This window comes from Bos javanicus, chromosome 23 (assembly GCF_032452875.1).
Source record: "Bos javanicus breed banteng chromosome 23, ARS-OSU_banteng_1.0, whole genome shotgun sequence".
In the NCBI taxonomy this organism is placed as follows: Eukaryota; Metazoa; Chordata; class Mammalia; order Artiodactyla; family Bovidae; genus Bos; species Bos javanicus.
Window position 1 is genome coordinate 17,008,984 of NC_083890.1, and position 5,296 is coordinate 17,014,279.

Below are 5,296 nucleotides of genomic sequence, written 5' to 3' on the forward strand. Positions count from 1 at the left end.
AAATTCCCTGGTGACTCAGATGTTAAAGAATCTGCCTGCAATGCAGGAGACCTGGAAGATGCCCTGGAGAAGGGCATGGCAACCCACTCCAGTATTCTTGCCTGGAGAATTCCATGGACAGAGGAGCCTGGCAGGACACAGTCCATGGAGTTGCAAAGAGTCAGACACAGCTGAGTGACTAACACACACACATTTACATGGAAGGCTAAAATAAGGAAATCTATAGAGACAGGCTAGGACTAGAAATGAGGGGGGTGAGGGGAAATAAAAGACTGATAGCTAAGGGGCATACATGCTAAGTCACTTCAGTTGTGTCCAGCGCTGTGCTACCCTATGGACTGTCCCTCCAGACTCCTCTGTCCATGAGATTCTCCAGGCAAGAATACTGGAATGGGTTGCCATGCCCTCCTCCAAGGGGTCTTCTCCACCCAGGGATCCAACCTGAGGCTCTTACATTTCCTGTACTGGCAGGCAGGTTCTTTACTACTAGCGCCACTTGGGAAGCCAGATAGCTAAGGTACAAGGTTTCTTTCTTTTAACTGTGCTGGACAGCTTGCAGGATATTAGTTCCCCGACCAGGGATTGAACCTGGGGCCACCACCCGAGTGAAAGTGCCACGGGACCAGCAGGGAACTCCTACAAGGTTTCTGTTTGAGGTGATGAAAATATTTTAAAATTGACTGTGATAATGGTTGAACATATCTATGAATACACACTAAATACCATTGAAGTGGGTGGATTATCTCTCACTAGAGCTGTTTTTAAGCCAACTTTTTCACTTTCCACTTTCACTTTCATCAAGAGGCTTTTCAGTTCCTCTTCACTTTCTGCCATAAAGAACTAAGATCATGGCATCTGGTCCCATCACTTCATGGGAAATAGATGGGGAAACAGTGGGAACAGTGTCAGACTTTATTTTTTTGGGCTCCAAAATCTCGGCAGATGGTGACTGCAGCCATGAAATTAAAAGATGCTTACTCTTTGGAAGGAAAGTTATGACCAACCTAGATACAATATTGAAAAGCAGAGTCATTACTTTGCCAACAAAGGTCTGTCTAGTCAAGGCTATGGTTTTTCCTGTGGTCATGTATGGATGTGAGAGTTGGACTGTGAAGAAGGCTGAGTGCCGAAGAATTGATGCTTTTGAACTGTGGTGTTGGAGAAGACTCCTGAGAGTCCCTTGGACTGCAAGGAAATCCAACCAGTCCATTCTGAAGGAGATCAGCCCTGGGATTTCTTTGGAAGGACTGATGCTAAAGCTGAAACTCCAGTACTTTGGCCACCTCATGTGAAGAGTTGACTCATTGGAAAAGACTCTGATGCTGGGAGGGATTGGGGGCAGGAGGAGAAGGGGACAAGAGAGGATGAGATGGCTGGATGGCATCACCAACTCGATGGACGTGAGTCTGAGTGAACTCTGGGAGTTGGTGATGGACAGGGAGGCCTGGCGTGCTGTGATTCATGGGGTCACAAAGAGTCAGACACGACTGAGCGACTGAACTGAACTGAACTGAGAGCTATTTTTTAAAAAAAGAGAAACAAACTATTGATATATGCTACAACATTGGTGAATCTCAAAAACATTGTTCTAGGGACTTCTGTGGTGGCCCAGTGGCTAAGACTCTGGGCTCCCAATGCAGGGGGCCTGGGTTTGATCCCTGGTCAGGGAATTAGATTCCACGTGCTACAGCTAAAGATCCCACATGCCTTAAAGAAGTTTGAAGATTCCAAGTGCCACAACCAAGGCCCAGGGCAGCCAAATAAATAAATTAAAAATGAAACAAAACAAAAAAACATTGTGCTAGGTGAAAGAAGTCAGACAGAAAAGGCCACTTGTTGTATGACGCCATTTGTATGAAAGGTGGTTTTGGGGAAAGAAAAGCAGACGACAGGTTGTTTTGGAGAAAGAAAAGCAGACGACAGGTGGTGTGGGTAGGCCTAGTTCCTGTTCCTTTCCCAGCCTTAAGACTAGAACCGCTCCAGGGGACCACTCACACGGTGACCTGGCAGTGAGATGATGTGGGCAGAACAAAGCCTGGGTGTGTCCGGGGCCTTGCCCAGGTTCAGTCTTAACCACACTTGCCCCCTTGCCCTCCAGCAAATTATCTTGCTTGCAAAGTGCAGGCAGAAAAGAGAAAGTGAGCCAAGAGGGGACTAGCAAGACTGAGCTTGGTGGTGGTGGTGGTTTAGTCACTAAGTCATGTCTGACTCTTGTGACTCCACGGACTGGAGCCCACCAGGCTCCTCTGTCCATGGGATTTCCCAGGCCAGAATACTGGAGCAGACTGACATTTCCGTCTCCAGGGGATCTTCCCAACAGGGATTGAACCCAGGCCTCCTGTATTGCAGGCGCATTCTTTACCGACTGAGCCACCAGGGAAGCCCCCACAACAAAACCTACTGCCTTGGAAAATAAACACCTAGGAGAACTCTTCTTCACTCCTCAGAGCTCCTCCACTGCCCTCCTTTCCCTGCCCCTCTCCCGGGCACTCAGCTGCCTTTGCCCACCGCCACTCCCACCAGCTCCAGGAGGGTCTGGTGTGCTCAGCTTACATCAGTCGCAAAACTGAAGTCAGTTTTCAAAGTTGTAGAGTCTTTCTTTGGCCATTCAGGTCTCAGAAAAGTTGGTCATCCTTCCACTCTGTGGACTGCAAATCTAGTGACCAATGATTTCTTCCTCTCCCTCTTCAGCTCTCCTCTTGTTACCTAGCTGTTACTCCAATAGTTCCCCAAAGTGGAGGGAAGGGGACAAAATTGTACTTTGGCCTCATTTTTAGAAACCATGGTGTAAAATTTCTCCAGAAAACTGGGTGGAACTAAGAGGCTGAATTTATATATATATATATATAATTTCTTTTGGCTGTGCTAGGTCTTCGTTGCTGTGTGTGGGCTTTCTCTAGTTGCAGCAAGCAGAGACTACTCTCAAGTTGCGATGTGCCAGCTTCTCATTGCGGTGACTTCTCTTGTTGTGGAGCATGGGCTCTAGGGTGCACGGGCTCAATAGTTGTGGCAGATTCTTAACCACAGGGAAGTCTGCCAAACGATATTAATTGGAGGAATTATTGGTTTCAAATTATCTTTCCTTCTCTATCTGCTGCTGCTGCTAAGTCACTTCAGTCGTGTCCGACTCTGTGCGACCCCATAGACAACCCACCAGGCTCTGCTGTCCCTGGGATTCTCCATGCAAGAACACTGGAGTGGGTTGCCATTTCCTTCTCCAATGCATGAAAGTGGAAAGTGAAAGTGAAGTCACTCAGTCGTGTCCTACTCGTAGCAACCCCATGGGCTGCAGCCTACCAGGCTCCTCCATCCATGGGATTTTCCAGGCAAGAGTACTGCAGTGGGTGCCATCGCCTTCTTCATTCCTCCTCTATCTGGGAAAATGTAAATTGCTTGTTTGTGGCAGTCAGAAAGGATCCTATTGGTTGTATGACTCCTTGGCCAAAATTCTTACTGAAAATTAGGACCCTGGAGGGTTATGAAAATGAGGGGACTACACTCTGCACTACCTTCTCTGGATGGTCAGTGGGAACTAGAGCCTTTCAGATGTTCTTGAGCACCAAGCTGGCCATGGCTGGCAGTGGAAGGTGGTAAAGGAGGAGGAGTCATCTTTAACAGAAATGCCTCTAATGTTAACTGCCCCTCTATTCAGAAGTGGCCTCTCTAAACAGCCCTCCTGTCCTCTGATTCTTAGATTCTCCACAGTTAACTTCACACAAGCCTGCTCATACCCATGCAATGAAAAACACTTACCTTTGTCTAGGATGACATATTTGTTTACAGTGACTAATGTAAACTTGCCTGTAGCTCTGTAGTATTGTTTTGCTGTGTCCTGTATTTCTTGTAACTACATAATTATAGTCCATGTCTTGATCAATTCAAGTTAAGATTTTTTTGGCAAAAGTATTTTATTTTTGATAAGGAGGCACACAACTTCTGGGTATCTCTCCTTTTGTGAGTTAGCAGCCATTGATGATCAATGCCTAAATGATACATAAATTATTAGGGGGTGTGAAATGCACACCTTCACATCTTAATTTGTAAAAATAGGACCATTAATTTCACTTAAAATTTTTTATTAATTTATAGTTGACTTACAGTGTTGTGTTAGGAGCATTAATTTCTGACATTAGAGATTCTAGGCTTCTCATTGAGATTAAAAGGGATAATCTTAGTTATCTGTTGAGCTACTTTTCTTTGGGTGCCGCACATACTTGTTTGAGGTATTTACCAATACCATGCCCCTTAAGTGAAAGTCGCTGAGTCCTGTCCGGCTCTGCCATCGGATGGACTATACAGTCCATGGAATTCTCTAGGCCAGAATTCTGGAGTGGGTAGCCGTTCCCTTCTCCAGGGGATCTTCCCAACCCAAGGATCAAACCCAGGTCTCCCACATTGCAGGTGGCTTCTTTACCAGCTGAGCCACCAGGGAATGCCCCTTAAACAAATAATAAAACTAAGATACAGAAGTAACCTGCCCAGGATCACGCTTCTAAATGTTGGTGGGCTCAGGATTCAAGCTCAGTTTCGTTGAACTATCAAACTTAATGTTTTTCCACTGCTTCCTTAAAAGATTCATTTCTTGTGTTACTACTCTAAGCAAGACACTTGCCCAGCAGCACTCTAAATTATTCAACTCTGTCAACATTACTTTGGTAGTGATATTATTGCCCCCTTTTAATGATAAAGAAGCTGAGGTTCACAGAGGTTAGGTAACTTCCCTAAGGCCATCAGCCTTGGTGTAAGGAAGGAAATGGTTTAAGTGTCCCTAAGTGGCGCGGGTTCCATCCCTGTGTCTGGAAAATCCCCTGGGGAAGGAAATGGCAACCCACTCCAGTATTCTTGCCTGGGAAATCCCACGGACTGAGGGGCCTGGAAGGCTACAGTTCATAGTGTCGCGAAGAGTCGGACACGACTTAGGGACTAAACAACAACAAAAAGTGGCACGTAGCTCGCCCGTCTAGCTTCGCATGGCTGGAAGCTTTCAGAATTACTATGAAACGCATGTGCCTGCTAGTAAACAGTAAACAGATGGGAGCGAGTACTCCAAGTGAAAGAGTATGGCTGACGCTGCACTAGAGCTGAGATCAGTCCATTTGCAAGTGAGGCCCCAGAAGCGCACGTAAACAGCAGTATAACCGTGAGACCTGCATCAGTGCGCCTCGTTACAGAGAACACCACAGAAAGTGGGGCGCACGCGCACAGAAGCCCTGAGAATGGGAAGGTCGGTGCGCACTTTGGAAGGTCATCCCGCCTCTAGGGGGTGCCAAGCGAGCCTGGACAGGGTCCCACGTCG